This window comes from Narcine bancroftii, chromosome 2 (genome assembly GCF_036971445.1).
Source record: "Narcine bancroftii isolate sNarBan1 chromosome 2, sNarBan1.hap1, whole genome shotgun sequence".
Taxonomy (NCBI): Eukaryota; Metazoa; Chordata; class Chondrichthyes; order Torpediniformes; family Narcinidae; genus Narcine; species Narcine bancroftii.
Genome location: NC_091470.1, coordinates 39,560,700 through 39,580,250, shown reverse-complemented (window position 1 = coordinate 39,580,250; position 19,551 = coordinate 39,560,700). Strand labels below are relative to the sequence as shown.

At 40.4% G+C, this 19,551-nt stretch overlaps 1 protein-coding gene and 1 long non-coding RNA gene across 4 annotated transcripts in view; one reads left to right on the top strand and one right to left on the bottom strand.

Moving 5' to 3' along the window:
• mdga2a (MAM domain containing glycosylphosphatidylinositol anchor 2a) overlaps positions 1-19,551 on the top strand; it is a 615,537-nt gene that overhangs the window by 285,395 nt on the left and 310,591 nt on the right. The gene's annotated exons all lie outside the window — the stretch shown is intronic.
• On the bottom strand, positions 5,058-7,049 carry LOC138753413 (uncharacterized). Its single transcript, XR_011351153.1, has 3 exons — positions 6,983-7,049; positions 6,164-6,290; positions 5,058-5,320 (listed from the first exon to the last, which is right to left on the bottom strand). It is a non-coding gene; the product is annotated as an uncharacterized lncRNA (long non-coding RNA).

The following is a 19,551-nucleotide window of genomic DNA, read 5'->3' as shown; positions in this document are numbered from 1 at the left end:
ACACTCAACAGATCAGACAGTATCTTGGGAAAGACCAGTGGAGTTAACCCTATAAGTCAAAGATCATTGGACTCTTTCTGGTGAAAGTTTCATCAGTTGACCAGCAAGATTTATCCTTAATCAGCCCTTGACATAGATAAATGACAGTTTCTATCTCTACAGATGCTGTCTGTCTTGTTGAGTATCTCCACCAGCTTCAGTTTTTATTGCAGATTTCCAACAATTTATGATTTTCTAGTTTTACCCTGTTTTCCCTTACGTGGCAAGATGTGCAAGGTTTGGTGGCATCAAATTCTAAGTTGTTCAATTAGTCGGATTTTTCCACTAATGATCACGTTGTGAAATATGAGAGATAAAACAGATCATGCCAGACAATAAATTGGGTATGAGCGGCATAATCAGAAACATTTTCACCAAAAGTTATTTGTACCCCTTATTTGTCCTGCAGAAAATACTTCTTTCTTGGATGAAACCTTATTGTATGCCATTTCCTTCACATGGTGTGTCTCCTAACCTATCACTCATTGGATTATTCTTCTACAGTTATAATATCAGGCTAATGATATCAACCTCGAGGGCATGTTTATTTGTCCATCTTCTTGTTGAATTCCACACGTTGCAGGTCACTTTTTTGCACCCTGAAGACCACACAACAAGCCTTGGAGGTTCTGGTCATGTGCATTTCGTTCCATTGATTCTGCAAGGTTGATTTCACAGGTTATGAGATTGATGAACAGTTTTGTGTAATTGAGTAAATCATCTCCAAATATTTATACAGTAAAAACCCCCAGTGTCTGGCACCTATGGGGATTGGTAGATGCCAGATAAGTAAATTTTCCGGTTGCTTGAGATTGCATATTGTGTGATTGGCAGACTGACCAATTGGGAGTGTTAATTTTAAGCTTTTGTATTTTTTAACCTATTTATTTTCTGCAACATTTTTTCTGGTTGCTTGAATTGTGGATGACGTAGATTTTATTTTACATATTTATTTTAAATTATATATTTATGCATATATGCAATTGTGATGTTCACTGTATTTGTATGCACCTGTGGTCTGCAGAAACATTGTTTCATATGGTTGAAAATCATAAACTTGAACTTTAAAAAGTTTATAAAAGCATATCGTCATTGGGAGATTCTGATAGTATACAATCAATGGGTCATTTCATAAATTATTAAATAGATTATGCCTTTACCTATCAGTTTACCTATCTCGGCTGCACCATTTCATCAGATGCAAGGATCGACAATGAGATAGACAACAGACACGCCAAGGCAAATAGCGCCTTTGGAAAACTACACAAAAGAGTCTGGAAAAACAACCAACTGAAAAACCTCACAAAGATAAGCATATACAGAGCCGTTGTCATACCCACACTCCTGTTCGGCTCCGAATCATGGGTCCTCTACCGGCACCACCTACGGCTCCTAGAACGCTTCCACCAGCGTTGTCTCCGCTCCATCCTCAACATCCATTGGAGCGCTTACATCCCTAACGTCGAAGTACTCGAGATGGGAGAGGTCGACAGCATCGAGTCCACGCTGCTGAAGATCCAGCTGCGCTGGATGGGTCACGTCTCCAGAATGGAGGACCATCGCCTTCCCAAGATCGTATTATATGGCGAGCTCTCCACTGGCCACCGTGACAGAGGTGCACCAAAGAAAAGGTACAAGGACTGCCTAAAGAAATCTCTTGGTGCCTGCCACATTGACCACCGCCAGTGGGCTGATAACGCCTCAAACCGTGCATCTTGGCGCCTCACAGTTTGGCGGGCAGCAACCTCCTTTGAAGAAGACCGCAGAGCCCACTTCACTAACAAAAGGCAAAGGAGGAAAAACCCAACACCCAACCCCAACCAACCAATTTTCCCCTGCAACCGCTGCAATCGTGTCTGCTTGTCCCGCATCGGACTTGTCAGCCACAAACGAGCCTGCAGCTGACGTGGACTTTTTACCCCCTCCATAAATCTTCATCCGCGAAGCCAAGCCAAAGAAATAGATTATGCCTTATACTCTGCACAGCTGTTATGCACGAGCTGTTTGATGCATGGAATTTTATGTAATTGCATTTAAATTGAGTGAGCACTGTGCATTCCTTTATCGAGACTGCATATCAAGACTGAAACTGGAGTATCATTCTGTAGTTAAAACTACAGCTGCAAGAGAACGAGAAATTGATGAAAAAAAATCCCCTGGAGACAAAAGAAAATTGTTAAATATCAGCATCATCTCCAGACTGATTGAGTTCATTAACCATTCTGAGGACTGAACCTGAAAGTTTCCAGTTCCACATTCAATAAACAAAACTTTAAGCTAATAAATGACTAAATTCTGCTGATTAGGTATTTGAGGGAACGATAGTAATCCAGAACAAAGCAAGTAGCCGATGCTGTTGATTTAATACTGATTACAAGATGTTTAGACCGGAATGGCAACACTGGTGCATAGAGGTTTCTTCCAGCGTTTCTCTGTGGGGTCTGTCATGCCCAACAGCCTTTACAGGTTTAGGCCACCTGTAGAATGGGGCTGGTGGAGCTTTTATTCACGTTAGAGAACCCACGAATGTCCGTGCCCGTGCTCGTGCTTGGCAGAACACACCTCGAGGGTTACGGGATCAAGGGGAGCAGCGAACTTTGGCCACCAGAGTTGGAGAACAGCCTGCACCTCCCTCATTGAACATAGAACATTATAGCACAGTACAGAACCTTCAGCCCACAATGTTGTATTGAGAAGGAGAAGCTGAGGGGAAGACCTTACAGGGTAGGAGGCAATAGCACCAGTCCTGCAAGAGGCTCAGCAGCTGAAGCTGCAGGCTGTCAGAGACCAGATCAAAGGAACCAGGTATTAAGACTGGGGCTTGTGAACAGGGCTCCCACAAGGCCTTGAGCACTGACATCTTCCTCATCTTAACTGGGATTCAGAACCAGGATCTGAGGAGGGTGTCTTGCATGTCATAAACTTGGCCTCACAGTAGCTCAGATGGTAATGGCATCAGAGGAGGTGGCAGGATCCATGGACATACAATGTTTCTTGTTTCCCTTTCTGCTGGTACTGGTGGTGGATGAGTGGAGCTTCTTTGCTTACAGAGCAAGCAAAGCAAAAGAAACTTTGTGTATTTTGTGTTCATAACAGTGAAGGAACTGTGAACCTTGAAGGTTAAATCAGGAAGAAGAGGTTTTGCTGTATCATTCCTTTCATTCAATATTTTGATCTTTTCTATCCTTTGTGTAATTTTGATGTCATTCATGATGTTTGGATTAATGCACTATTTATATTTTATGTAAACCGCTAACTGTTTCACCACAAATATTTCTATACCTCCAATCGCTTCCCTCCCCTAAGTCCCAAACTGACCTGGAAAGTCCATCTCCAGGATCTCACAGCCAGAGGTCCTCTCCGTTTAACAGTTCAGGTGCGACAGAAACACCTTTTGCCACCTGACACAATGACCTGGAGATTCCCAGCAGCATGGGAGTTCAGCAATGCAGCGCGGGGCTAGTTGGAAAGTTGGACGATTAGTGATATGCTCAGGCCTTCACCTTCTGACCCTAAAAACATCCCAGCAATTACTCCTGCAACTGCAGCAGCAAGTTGGACATTCCAGCTCATTGAAAGTTTGGTTTTAATTTTTAATTTAGAGATACAGCACAGTAACAGGCCCTTCTGGCCCATGAGCCCATGCCACCCAAATACCTCAATTAACCTGCATATCCTGTGTATTTTTGGAGGGTGGGTTTAAACCAGAGTACTCTGAGGAAACCCGTGCAGGTCATGAGGAGAATATATAAACTCCTCCCAGATTCGAACTAAGTCACTGTGCTATAATAGCGTCCCACTAATCGTGACGCCCCTTAACTTCCATTTTTACTTTGGCTAATTCCACAATCAAGTTGCGAAGGCTCCTTTTTGTACAATGACTTTCTTTTAGCATTGTACTAATTCCATAAATTCTAACTCATTCAGTAGTCACTAATCTCTGCTATGACTCAATTTTGCACAGAGCACGTTTAACCACAGAGTAACCAACAACACTCAATATTATTGGCACTTTAAAATGGCAGCCAAATGCCAACATTACTTCACTTTTAGTTCACTTGCAGGGTGCAGGCAAGATTGCAAGTTTATGCCTTTGAACAGGTTGCTTTGCACATTAATTGGTTTCTGTGCAGGGGCAAGCATTTTGATATATGAAGTGGAAATTTCTGACTGTGTGACCTTGCTAAAGGTACAGAAAATAATTAGCTTCATGATGGAGAGGCCCACCTTTGAATGGAACTGTGACAGGAGGCCCATTACTGAGGCAGCTCCAGCTGCTGTTGGGAGTGAAAGAATGTCAAAGAATAAGTCTTGGGTATCAGAAGAATTGTGCAACCATGTGCCATTTCTGGATGCAGCTGATTGGAATTGTAATGGATGGAGTGAGTACAAAGTACAAAATAGTGACTATTAGTCAGGGCCAAACAGGAAATACAATTTTTCAGCACTTTTGAAAGTAAATCGTAAACAAAGGTGGTATCAGGCAAGAAACTGAAGATCAATATGGCTTGCCTCTATCCCATTCACCTTTAAAGTGGACACAAAGGCCAGAAAATGCATGCTTTCAGAGATAATGTTAAACAGATGATACCAGAATATTGCAATGTGACAGAATATTCTCAGGTAATGGCATAAGATAAGGTTTTATTGCTTCCTTTGTCATTTATTTTTGAATAAAATAGATGAGCTAACATACTCACTATGAAGTAATGTACACTTAAATGTTTTGGAGTGAAGGGGAAATTGTTCTCTGTCCCTACTTTTCTTTTATTTCCTCTGGTTCTTTTCCCACCTTATCTAATATAAAGGATAATGTGAACATTGGATGATCCATGGTTTTCTTGGATGAAGAATCAACTCAGTAGGGCCACAACATGAGCTGGACAAGCAGGATGGCCAGAGTTTTCTTTTTTATATGTTATGATTGTAAAACAAAATGTAGAATCAATCACCTCCAAGTAGAATTGGAAGAAAATGTAAAAGGAGACCATTACTAATCGGTCAGAATCAATATTGCATAAGAGGCCAGTCAGTCCACGAAGATTGTGTTGGGTGAGAAAGATCTCCAATTATCTCCATCCTTTTCCTGGTGTCTTATAGGGGAAATCATTATATGACTATGGAATCCATACTAAGTGAAGTCACGGTGCAGATCCACTCAGGTCAGACCTGGCAGAGGAAGTTTTCAATACATTTGGGTTGTTTTAATTGGACCAAAGTATTTGGGAAGGTAATGTTAAATAATTGAAAGAAGCTGCCCATTTATCATGAGTCGAATGACCTGATGTGAGGAGACACAAACAGAAAAGTTAAATGCAAAAATTTAGGTAAAACATTTACTTTGATTTTTAAATGTGGTCCTTTGAAATACATAATCAAAGTTGTAATTGAAGCAAAGAGAAATCCAACAAGAAACCAAGGCGGAACGATTAAAAAATGGGCTCAGTTTATAATACAGGGATAACAAGTTGCTAATCATGTGCCAAGAATGTATGTGTCCTGGGCAGTCCTCTGTACAAACTGAACTCTTTCTTTAAATATTCATTCTAATTTATCCAGGTTCATGGATGGAAACTACACCCCGATATTCCCTCTGGTGATCAATAGGTCACCATCTGTGAAATGTAGACATGAGTGCTGGTTGACATATTGTGTTTGCCCACTATATGTTCCCTTCAGCTTGAATACAAACAGGCAAAGTCGATTGTGAAGGCGCTCTCTGCCACTCTCCATCTTGTTCTAACTGGGTGACCTGAATCATGAAGTCGTGCAATGTTGAGGAGTGGCTGACAATCACAGCAGCATCAGGAGGGTATGATGGCAATACCGCCTTCGGGATTTATGAGCCTATGAGCGCAAAGGTGCCTCCGAAATTGTGTAAAAATGAGTGGTAAATGTTCTTCGCTCAAATGGCACAAATGCCATGGAAGGGAAGGAAGGAGGTGCAAGAAGAAAATGTTGGGAATGGGTTTGGTGAATATCCTTTTGCAATACTGCTCTTTTTGCTTGGGTAACATGAAACTGATTTGTAGTGTTTAAAGGTGGACAATAAGAGCAAGATGCAGTTGGAATTTTTATCAGTTAACCTGTAATTTTGTAAGGAAAGTTCATTTTAATCACATACCTATTTGTGGGGTGTGCTCTCTGCCATGAGATATCTGTGCTCATTAATAACTATGTGATCATCCACGAATCAGCATTCCATGAGGCATTAAGTTAGTTGAGGCAGCTTTCAGTAGCTACAACACTGTCTGTTAAATGACAAATAAAACTGATTACAATGGCACATGACCTTTGAACAGACCTTTGTGTAAAGTTTATGTTTATTTCACGAATATACCACAATTTACTACTCATTGGATCGATATTTAATTCGAAGCGTGGGAAAATGAAAAATGGCTAGATGTACCTGCAGAATTATAACAAGAGGTTGGCAGAGGTGTTTAGTGTCCCACAAATTCTTCTCAGAATCCCTCAACCACGCAGTAAACAACATTTCTAATCATGATGAAGAGGTCAAGGCCTTCTTTCACCTACTTGAAAGAGCTTCATAACTTAACCACGCCACCAATGGTTTTGAATGATGCCCCTTTCACAAGACTGAAAGAACAACTATAATTTACAATAGCTAGAGAGTCATTCTTTATTTTGCAGCTCTGTTAAGTCATCTTTTCTCTGCCTGGACAAATAAAGATTAGCTATGCCCTATTCCTGAATTAAATCAAGGATAACATATTGATATTTTTCACATTTGTTTCAGTAAAGGAAGCAGAGGATTTTTCCCCAGAAGGAGGCCGGTGGCTTTTACTGTTCAACACTGTGTGCTCAACAGTTGTAGCTTTCTACTTTAATCCTCTTTACAAGGCCTTCTTTTTAATTCTTTATGGGTTTTATTTCCAAAAGAAAAAATCAATTAACTTTTGAATGATTTTTGAATACTCACATTTGTACTGAAATAAAACTGCTGCTGCTGTATCTTTTCACTGCCTTTGTACAGTTTTGTGTTGGTGGGGGCTCCAGCTGTGTGAGACAATGGAGGACATTTCAATCTCCGAGTCAAGCGTCTCTGGGATGAGTGAAAAGTATAATCGGTAATAATTTCAAATATGCCTGCATCTCGTTTCCAGGTTTATTTGTTTTTGGCCTGCTGAAGCTAGATCCACATCATAACTGGTTAGTTGTAAATGATTTCAAATGAATTTTCAACCAATATGGGCTTGAGGGTTGGGAAATTCCCCACAAAGACTGATGTGAAATTAAATAGCACTTGAAGGTTGTATTTCATGCCAGGTTCACAGTTTTCACAGCATTGTGCATTGCCACCAGCTGCTTTCTCAGTTACCTTTGGTGATTGTTCTGGAGTGTACCACGGTGAAGATAAAAGGCAAACTTTGGAAAGTTTGGAGACCTTCAGGTTAGAATGGAAAGATTGGGTTGTCGGATTATGTTGGTTGGTGGGGTGGATGCAGGGATGGAAATGGCAGACCAACGATATACCAAGAAGACTGTCGCCATTAATGAGATAAATGTTGCACTTTATGGGAAATGGAGCACAATTCCCTATTCTCAGATAGATATGGTTGGTGAGTATAGACAATTATAGCAAAAAGCACCTTGCCTTAACATGTTGTCTGTGCTCATCGAGCTCACTGCTAGCTTTCACTTCTTTACTGCTGGCTCTTTCCCAAGGTATCTTAATGATGTCTCAGTTTACGCACATGCATAATGAGGGAGGTTGCAGAAAGGCACCAGCAAATGCCAACTTTCTCATATTGGCCACAATCTAAATGCAGGCAGAGGGAGAAATCAATGGAGCTCAGTCCTGGCAGATGAACCAGGCTTTATTCAACACAGGATTTGGTTCCATCACTGTTCACCATGCATGACCACAAGAAGAGGTTTGCACAGATGTATGCCAGATTTCCAGGGACATTTACCTTGTAAATTTTCATTTGTTATCCTGGACAGAGTATTGGAAAAATTAGCCATAAGCTGGGGTGGGTTGGGTAGCTTTTAAAAACCAGCAAAAAATCAATGAGGTGTGAAAAAATGAAATATGAAAGTAAGCTAGAAAGTAAGAAAGTAAACATGAAAGAGGATACTAGAAGTATTTTCAGTTATATAAAGAATAAAAGATAGGCAAGAGTGTGTTTCATCTTGTATTCCTATGTGAGAGTTCTTAGACAACACATGGATGAAAAAAACGGTTCTTTACTTAAAAGTTATTGTAAACAGTGCATAAGGCTGCAAGTCTCCATTACAGATCACTCTTACATACAGCAGTCTCTCCTTCTGTGTTAGTTCCCTGATGGGAGCCAAGTATAATCAAACAGGAAATGTAATCCTTAAGGCATTACTAGTTGCATTGCAAACATGATCATTATCATTACATCTCACTTTCTTTAAAAAAAAGTAGCTGTTTTCTTTGTATAACTCTGCAATTTTAAATTTAACACCAAGAACTTACATTTTCATTATTATCAACATTGTTGACATTTTTAAACTTGTTTTGCATGTTCACATTTACATACACTAAAACTTGAAGAGCAAATAAGATAGCACAATTTAATTCTCTAACAAGAGTCTTTAAATTTGTTCTATGAGTCTCTTAGGAGGATTTACATGTCTTGATGATTTCCTGATTGATTGTCCTTGAATCTGAGTTGTTGCCTCAGATGATGCCTCAGCTGTGTAATCAGGTTGTTCATCAATATCCATCTTTCCATCTACTGTGCCTGGTCCCATTTGAAGATCTTGATGATTTCTTCACCTTCATCTCTTTGAATGGTGTATGATCTTGGTTGGATTTCACTAAGGTCAGTTCCATTCTGAGTCTATAAGTTTGTTTTGTCTTTTAGTCTTACTTGGTCACCAGTGTAGAGTTCAGGTAGGTTTATTGTTCCTCTGTCAAAGTAATACTTTTGCTTTTCTTTCTGTTGTTCTTTGAATTTCCTCACTTTCTTCCCCTCTTTTGTTTGTAGGAGGTTCTCCTGAATGGGTAGGTTTGTTCTTAGCCTACATCCCATAAGGAGTTGCACTGGTGACATACCACACTTGAGCGATATTGTGCGGTATACTAGCATTCTCTGGTAGACGTCCATTCCACTGACTTTTACCTTGTTCATCAGTCCTTTCACTGTTTGTACCGATTTTTCCACTAGACCATTGGACTGTTGAAAATGAGGACTTGAGGAGGTGTGTACAAAGTCCCACTCTTTGGCAAAATGTCGGATCTTTGAATTGCAAGACTGGGGTCCATTGTCGATGAAGACCTCAATTGCAACTATGCTGGAGACTATGGCTTTCATGCCTGTTATTACAGCATCTGCAGTGGTGGTGTTCAGTCTCCACCCCTCTGGATACGGGGAGTAATAGTTTGTGACTACAAGATAGTCCTTCCTTTGACATTCGAATAGGTCAGCGCCCAACTTCTGGTAAGGTCTGTGTGGTGCTGGGTGTGGCTTTAGTGGTTCTGCAGGATTGCTTGCTTGATATTTCCAGCATATTGTACTGATGACACTTCATTTGTTATATCATTGTTGATTCTTGGCCAGTACAACACCTCATGCTCTTTTCTTATACTTTTCAATTCTGAGATGTCCTCCATGGATCCTTTTTAGCATCTCTTTAGACTCTTTGGGATAAGGATTTTACTTCTTTTGTAGATGATGTCTTCAACCTCTGATAGTTCCACCCTGCAGCTTCAGGTGAGTAGTCCTGCTTCATGTTGGGCCATCCATCCAAGGTGTTTTTTCTCATTTGTCTCAGTGTTCCATCTTTGTTTGTCTCTGACTTTTTGAGCTCTATTTTTACATCTGATATGGGCAGTGCACTTGTGATCTTGTCCATGAAGTTGTTAATTTTGGAATTTTTGTGGGGTCTCTCATATCAACAGCTCGAGACAACATACCTGCTATGTATCTTAGCTTACCCGGAGTGTCCGCCACATTCATTGTATAGCATTGCAGCCTAATCATCATTCTTTGTATTCTAAGTGGACATTCATTTAATGGCTTTTGGAACAATGCAATCAAGGGATTATGGTCGGTCTCTATACTAATTATTGCTTGTCCTGACACAAACTGATGAAATCTTTTACATGTGTATGTGATGCTGAGCAGCAGCTTTTCAATTTGAGCGTATCACGTCTCCACGTCTGTCATTGAGCATGTTGCATATGCAATGGGTTGCCAGTCATCATATTTTTCCAGAAGAACTGCACCAAACCCACTATGTGTTGTGTCTGATGATATCTTGATGGGTCTCATTGGGTCGTAAAACCTCAGAACTGGTTCCTCTATGAGCAGTTTCTTTAGTTCGCTCCATGACATTTCATGCCCATGATTCCACTCCCATTCAACGTTCTATTCTGTTGGTCTTCTCAATGGAGCCATCTTTTCTGAGAGGTTGGATATGAATTTACTCATATAGTTGACCTGTCCATTAAACTTTGGTACGTCCTTTTTGCATTGTGGCCTTGGCATGTTACAAATGGAGGACACCTTTCTGGGATCTGTTCTGATGCCCTCACTTTCAGTAATATCTCCTACAAATGTTAATTCTGGCATTTCTCTCTATTTAGCTACAGGTTTTCTTTCCTTGTTGCTTCGAACACTTTCCTTAGTCTTTCATCATGCTCCATTCTCGTGGTTCCCCACACTATGATGTCATCCATTGAGGTATCACCTCCATCCAGGTGCTCATAGAAATAGGGATGGTTTTGTGATACACTTCAGGAGCTGAGGCAATTCTGAATGGTAACCTTAGGAACCTGTATCTGCCAAATGGAGTATTCAATGTGCACAGTCTTGAACTTGCTTCATTCAACTTCAACTGCCAAAATCCTGATGATGCATCTAACTTGCTGAAAACCTTTGTGTTTGCAAACTGTGACATGATTTCTTCACACATCAGAAGGTTAAAGTATTCTCTCTTTATTGCTCTGTTTAGATCTCTTGGATCCAGGCAAATTCTAAGCTTTCCATTCTTTTTTGTCCACTGGTACTAATATACCAGTGAACTCACCCACTCCGTTGGCTCATCTATCTTCTGAATCACGTTCAGGCATTTCATCCTATCCAACTCTGCCTTTTGTTGCTTTTGAAGCGCAAATGGAACTTTTCTGCATGGATGTATTATCGATGGCAGACGTTTATCCACTCTGATTGTGTGTTCTCTTGGAAGGCAGCCTGGACCCTGAAATAGGTCATTGTACTCTTTCCTGAGTTCATCATAGACTGTCTCTCCTTCGCTTTCCACAACGATGACTCTTTTTATCAGATTCATTTTCTCACTGCCTGTTAAACCTAATTGGCCAGTCCATCCTTTGGTTCAACGATGAATGCTAGCATGTGCTCTCTGTCCTTGTGTTTCACTTTGACCATGCATTTTCCTTGCACTGGTATATTAGTACCTGAACATCGTGTCACCTTAACTTTTGTTTCATACATCTTTGGTCTGGGTCTAATCTTCTTAAAATCGGTCTCTAATATTACATTAATTTGTGCTCCAGTATCCAATTTAACTTTTAATCTCAACATTCAGTCTCTGTTTTCTTTCTTGTTTTCAGTCACAACATCTACATAGAATTCCTCTATCTCCCTTTCATCTATAGCATGAACCTTGCTTTGTTGCACTTGGTTCCTACAGCAACAGGCATAATGATTGCTTTTGTTGCACATATATAGCATGTTTTACCATATGCTGGACACTTTTAGGGTAGGAGTTGTGTACCGTATTTGTTCATTTCATTTTTATTTACAGGCCACGCCTCTCCACTTTGACGCTCTTTTTGTTAAATGGTTTATGTCCGTTCTTGCTCACAACATCTTCGTTGCAGCTAGTTTCACTGAACAGCTCTCTTTTGCCTGTGTTTTTACAGTTTTTGTAGTTCTACAGAGTGCTATTGGCTTTTTCCAGGTCCAGATTTTGCTCTCTTAGCAGTCTTTCCCTTAGACTATTATCTAGAATACCACACACAAGTCTGTCTTTTATCAGCGAGTCGATCAGTCCATCTTATTCACATGTTTTGCTTCTGTTTCTCAATTCAGTCACATACTGATCAATACTTTCTTCTATTTTCTGTGTATATGTGAAAAATCTGTGCCCCTCAAACATCACATTACAGTTAGGTATGCAGTATGCCTCAAACTGTTCCATTATTTTTTTCCACTTTCATTTTGTCTCCTTCAGCTGCAAATGTGAAGTTATTATGCACCCATAACCTGTAAGAAAACTGTCACTTTCACTTTATCACTTTTCCAGTCAGCTCCAACTACTGCTAAATACATTCCAAAACATTGTTTGAATTTGTTCCAATTTTCAGCCACATTATCTGTCCACTGAAGTTTTGCCGGTGGATGTAATCCTTCCATTTTTCACTTTGTTAGCTTCACTTCACTGATCAGTTGCTGACTTTAAATTTTTACTTTTAAAGTATTTCCTTTTAATTTCCTTCATCTCACTTTTGACACCATGCTTCTTCTTGTATTTGAAGGAAAAATGTTCTTAAAAAAAAAGTTGTTGAAAACAACTTATGAGGCTGCCATGAAGCTGCAAACCTCCATTACAGATCTTTCTTACCACAGTGTCTCCTTCTGTGTCAGCCCCCTGCTGGATGCCAAGTATAATCAAACAGGAGCTATAACGCTTAAGGTATTGCTAGTTGGATTGCAAGCCTGATTACTATCATTAGAGGATGAACATCAGACCATTGGAAAATGACACTGGAGAAGTGGTAATGGGTTACAAAGAAATGGCAGAACAGAATAGGTTATTTGCATCAGGCTTCACTGGTGAAGACTTCAGAGGCATGACTAAAATTCAGGTGAGTCCATCATTAAGTATGAGGTTATAGAGTACTTGAAAGCACATTGTGAGGCTGGAAATAAAGAAAAATACAGAAAGAGACATCACCCAAACATTAAGATTACCAAAATCAATTGTTTGGAATATCATTAAGAAGTAAGATCACACTGATGTGATCATTATTCACAAAGGGGCTGATATTGTTGTTGGCAGAATCACAAATGGCAATGAGGAAGATCAGCTCATTGAATGGTGTAACAACAACAACCTTATGTTCAACATCAGCAAAACCAAGGAGGTGATTGTGGACTTCAGGAGAAAGTCAGAGGAAATCAACCCAGTCCTCATCGAGGGCTCAGTACTGGAGAGGATCAAGAACTTCAAATTCCTGGGTGTCAACATCTCCGAGGATCTGTCCTGGAGCCTCCACGTTGATTATGAATAAGGGTCACCAGCAGCTATTCTTTGTGAGGTGTCTGAGGAGATTTTCTATGTTACTGAAGACTCTTGTAACCTTCTACAGGTGGACTGTGGAGAGCGTTCTGCCTGGTATGGAGAAGACAACTCTCAGGACAAGAATAAACTCCAGAGGGTTGTTAACTTGGCCTGCGACATCACAGGCAACCAGATTTCATCAAGGACATCCACATGAGGCCGTGTCTGATCAAAGCAGTCCCTGTCCTTAAAGACTTCACCACCACCGAAGCCATGCCCTCTTCAATCTGCTTCCATAGGGAAAAAGGCACAGGAGCCTAAAGATGAGCACTGAACGGCACAAGGACAGCTTCTTCCCCGCTGCCATCAGATTCCTGAATCATCAATGAGCCAAAGACACTGCCTTACTTTTCGTCCACCATTATTGTTATTCTTTTTTACATAGAAATGTAGTAAGATGATTATAATATGTACGATTTCACTATGAAGCTGCCTCAAAACACTGAATTTCATGACTTGTTCATGACAATAAATCCTGATTCTGATTCCAAGGAAGACGTCCACTGCTGATAGAAGAATTCTCAATCATAATGAAGAGAAATCCCCACACATATGCCCGACAGATCAGAAACACTCTTCAAGAGGCAAGTGTGGATTTGTCGACGATTATGTCCGCAGATGATTTCATGAAGAGAAATACAGAGGCTACAGTGCAAGATGTAAAACATGGCAAAAGTAGTCTGCTTTGTATTATTGGCAGTTCCTTCACACCTCCACACTTGGCTCTTGGTCTCATCTGTCACAAGATCGTTTTCCAGAATTCTGCAGGCCCTTTTAAATACTTCTTGGGAAACTAATACTACTTGGTAATCTGGCTATCCTTGCTGTGGCTAACTAGTGGATTGCATATTTCAGTGCTGCCTCTGTATTTATGTTCATGAAGTCTTCTGCAGAAAGTAGTCATTGAAAGATCCATACCTGCCTCCTGAAGAATGTTTCTGATCTGCCACACATACGTTTGGGGATTCTTCTTCATTATGATGAGAAATCTTGTGTCATCAGCAGTGGAGATCTTCCTTGGAAAACCAGTCCCTGTGCAATTACAGTACAGGGCTCACCAATATGCTTGCTCTTCTTAACCATGTTCCAAACTGTTGATTTTTTTCAATCCTAAGATTTGGGTGATGTCTCTTACTGTTTTATTCATATTTTTCAGCTTCATAATTTGTCACACCTATGTGACCAATGTGAAATTGGTGAAGCCTCTTTGGATCACATGTTCTGGACTTGACCTAGTTAGAAACATTTTGGAAAGATGTCTTTCAAACATGATGGGAGATTCTCAAGTTTAAATTAGAACTTTGCCCTTTAATTGCTCTATTTGGATCATTTCCAGATGATGATGTTTTACTGATTCCAACTCAAAACTAAATTTTATCCTTTACTTCATTGATAGCCAGATGTGCAATTTTGATTAAATGAAAACTCCACTTAAACATATTCATAGTTAAATGATATTATGTCATGTTCAAGTTTAGATATCCTATTAAAGAGTCAAATATTAACTTCTAAAAAACATGGGGCCCATTTATGGACTATTATCATGATCTTAGGAATAAGGGTTGTTCTGAAACATTGGTACAGTGCTGTTCATTTCCGTGTAGTCGTCACTTGATTCCTTATAATTGCTTCTTTGACTTTCATTGGCACAACTCTAGTCTTCATGTAGAAAAATGGGGCAAATATAGATTTCGAAGGTGATCAAAAGCTTAGAAGTTAGCCTAGTTCTCTTATACCTGCACCAATGAAGCAATTAAACATACCTGAGTCATCACAAACACCTGTGAAGCTAAATGTCCCAAAATTGTGGTGCCCTGAAATGAGGAGATTATGTACAAAAAGTGCTATTATTTCTAATATGGTCAAACCAAAATATATTTACCTTGAATAAAATCTGGAATCTAAAACTGTGGAGCACAGAGGCAAATAAAGGGGGGAAAAAGTGCCTTTGTTCTAAACATTATGGAGACCACTGTAATTACGGACTTCTTCATTATCAAATGTTGAACAACGTTTATCCAAGCTAAATTCCACTTCAGTATTAGGGTAGAGCAGATATTGCAGGTACCTGTTGTGATAGTACAGATCTATCACCAATGTACATAGTGTATATAGTTACTGTATCTAGACTGTGCTTACAGCGATTGGCTGAGAGCTAAGCCACACCTATTGTCTGGGCCTTAAAGGGTTGTGTCCCTAGCCAGGTCGGATCATTCCGGACTGGTCGGCCACCTGTGAAGAGCTCCGGTCTTTTGCTAATAAAAGCCTTGGTTTGGATCAACAAGTCTTTGGTTCTTTCGACGAGCTCTACACCTGTTTACTTATATCTTAACGTGTTTTAAATCGCAGGGGCACAAACCGATGGTTACATTGGCTTTCCCAGTGTAACCAATAAGATTTGGCTACTGAATCCTGCAATCAAGATCATTCCTCTCCATCCAGCCAAGTGAAGTGTAGACAAAAGGGGAGTCCAGGCTGCAGGCCCAATTCAGTCCAGATCTAACATGATCCATGTTTTAGCAATTCCGTCAGCAGATTCAAAGTCTTCATTGGTTACCTGTACTGACCAGTATAGGTATTGAAGTGTTTCTGATTGCTTACTGTGAAACAGCTTAAGATAGTAACTTTCTTTTATAATTTAGCAGCAGTTTTAAGCAACAGTTGCTATAAATTTAGGAAGAATAATATCAAATTTAAATCAATACAACTATTTATGTAAAATGCAAATATCTAATTCTGAGACTGCAAACTGTCTATTTCCATTCTATATGTTTTCTCTTCTTTTACTCCCCAGCTGAATGTCGTTTTGTAGAGTTAAATAATTTTCTTATTGATTCTGCTCTTATGTTTTTGGACACAGGGCACGTTTTTAACTTGTTCGAAATCTCGGGCTTTTCGATGAGTAAGAAGTGTGACGTACGGCCTTTTTTTCTTCTGGCAATTAAGAGCACGAACCGCGAAGCCCAGCCATGGGTCATTTTGACATGCTTTATTATGGGCTGGTGATGGCAATAAATGCTTTGCGGGGTCCTCCTCTGTCTTTAATCATTGGCAGCTTCATACCCATTGCAAAACTCATGAAATGTCTTTGTGCATTAAAATGACAATGCGTTTCAATTTACTAAACAAGTCATGAAATCTTAGAGGAGTGACTTTTGCAACATCTCCCCCAATCTATTATGGTGGCTTCTGCTTCACAATTCATAAACAAGGCTAAGATTTGTTTTAAACTACAATGGGTTAGTAATGATAAGACCAATGGGATTTTTACCATTTTGCATGACAAAAAGCTGTTCCATTAACCTTAAATTGTTACGAAGAATGTTGCTAAGATGTACCATAAATATATTCCATGTAAAAATTTTGCTAATGAATTCCACAGAAGTGGGTTCTATAAAAGAGGCAATGAATCAGAATACTTGAAAACCTAGCTGAATAGTGTACCAACACCTCACACTCAATGTAATCAACACCAAGGAGCTAATTGTTGACTTCACGCCGGGAAAACCTGAGGTGTACGGTCCAGTGATCATTGGGGGATTAGACATCAAGAGATTGAGCAACCTTAAAATCCTGAGAATCGCGATCTTGGAGCTAATTGTTGACTTCACGCCGGGAAAACCTGAGGTGTACGATCCAGTGATCCTTGGGGGATTAGAGATCAAGAGATTGAGAAACCTCAAAATCCTGAGAATTGCGATCTTGGACGCACTTTCCAGGGTCCATTTTATTAACGCCATCGTGAAGAAAGCACGATAGCGCCTCTACTTCCTCAGGAGCTGGTGGAGGTTCGGTAGGTCATCAGTAACCTTGGCAAACCTACAGATGTGTGGGGGAAAAATGTGCTGACTGGCTGCACTGTGGCCTGGTAAGGGGGCAGGGGGGGGCATCCACTTTTCACTCAGTGCATCACAGGCAAATTCTCCCCACTATTGAGAGCATTTACAAGCTACCTTGCCATCAGATAGCATCAGCAATCATCAAGGATCCGCACTACGTAGGACATGCTTTGTTCCTGCTGCTTCCATCGGGATAGAGGTATAGGTGCCACAGGATTCATGCCTCCAGGGTCAGGAATAGTTTGTGCTTCCTAATCCTATGATTCTTGAACACAGACTCATTCAGTGACTTTATTTATTATTGAAAATTTATACTTCTATATTTGCACAATAAGTTTGTTTACATTTCTTTCTTGGAGTACAATTGACAATTGCCAGTAATCAAAATTTCTTCCTGCCCACAGGAAAAGAATCTCAAGGTTGTATGTCATGTCATGTACGAACTTTGACAATAAACTTGAACTTTGAAATAGAATAGCATCTTGCTTTTCTGCTTCGTGACTATTTGGCTTTCATTGTGCATTTGTCGTTCTGTTGGCGAATGAGTGATTTCTCTTTCTCCTCACACATTGCTTTAGTAGGGCGATGAGGGAACTGGATGCCCACATGCTCGAGCACCTCCTGCTGATTTTAATGGATTCTGGTGCTTCAGGTCAGCCTATAAGTCAGTCTAACGGCAGGCAGTCTCAGGAAAGTCCCAACGAGCTGCACTTGATCAGATGAGAAAAAGCAAATAATGAGAATTTAGGAATGATTTACAAACCAGCAATCTCATCAAGTGGTTCAGAGGATTATGATGAATTGCAAGCACTAAACAATAAGCAGTAAAATCAAACATCTAAATCTTGAGATGAGATTGGAACAGCTCCATAAATCCTAAAATAAAGGTACAGCCTCCAAATGATTCATATAATATACTTACAATGTCCCACTTAAGGCCATAGCCTTGCAATAACTCCAAGTATTTGATTTTTTTTTTGTGAATTAACCTATCCTGCAGTCTTGGCGTTAGCAATCTATTTCTTCTTCATCTTCGACATTTAGTCATTAGCTAAGCTGTTCCAAATATCAGATGTGCAATAACCTCTTCACAGGGGGATGAGTATTTCTGAGGTGAAATCCTGCAGCTTGCAACTGAGGAGTGACATGGCAGTTGTACATTAGATGGTGAAGACGGTCATGGACCAGCACAATGACATTAGCTAATGATGGAGCATGAGACACAGGTTTCCCACAGGCCAAATGGCACCAGTAACTGAACTGGTGGGAACCACTGGGAAATTAAGCTACTGGACTAGATGTGGAGGAAAGTAGATTACAGCTGTAAGCAAACAGTGGAAGTTTCACACTTCAGAATCAGAAAAAAAAGAATTTATTGTCATGACCAAGTCATGAAATTCAGTGTTTTACAACAGCGTCATAGGGCAAACATTTATATTATGGACCATCTTTCAACAATAATATTAAAAAAAAGTAACGAAAGGTAAGGCAGTGTCTTTGGTTCATTGATCATTCAGGAATCTGATGGCAGCAGGAAGGAAGCTGACCTTGTGCTGTTGAGTGCTTATCTTAAGGTTCCTGTACCTTTTTCCTGATGGTAGCAGAGTGAATTAGGCATGGCCTGGGTGGTGGGGTCTGTGAGGATAGAGGTTGCTTTTTTAAGACACTGCCTCATGTCGATATCCTCGATGGAGTGGAGTCTATGATGTCGCAGGCTGAGTTAAAAACCCTCTGGATTTTTTCTGTGTCCTGAGATTTGGTGCCTCCATACCAGACAGTGATGCAACCAGCCAGTGTGCTTTCCACGGTACACCTGTGTAAGTTTCCGAATCTCCTCCAACACCTCATAAAGTATAGCAGCTGGTGGGCCTTCTTCATGATTACATCAACATGGAGGCTCCAGGACAGATACTCGGAGATGTTGACACTCAGGAATTTGAAGTTCTTGACCCTCTACTGCTGATCCCTCAATGAGGACTGGGTCGTGTTCCCCTGACTTTCTCCTCAAGTCCTCAAGCATCTCCTTGGTTTTGCTGACGTTGAGCACAAGGTTGTTGTCGTTACACCATTAAAAGAGCTTCCCTTTTTACTCCTGCACACTTCCTCATTGCCATTTGTGATTCTGCTGACAACTGTGGTGTCACTGGCAAACTTGTAGATAGCATTGGAATTGAGCCTGGCCACCCAGTCATGGATGTAGAATGAGTAGAGCAGTGAGCTAAGCACACATCCTTGGGTTGCGCCTGTATTGATAATTATTGAAGAGGAGACCTTCCTTCCAATTCCTACTAACTGTGGTCTTCAGATGAGAAAGTCAAGGGTCCAGTTGCAGAGGGGGGTGGAGCTTCTTGACCACCACTGAGGAAAGGTT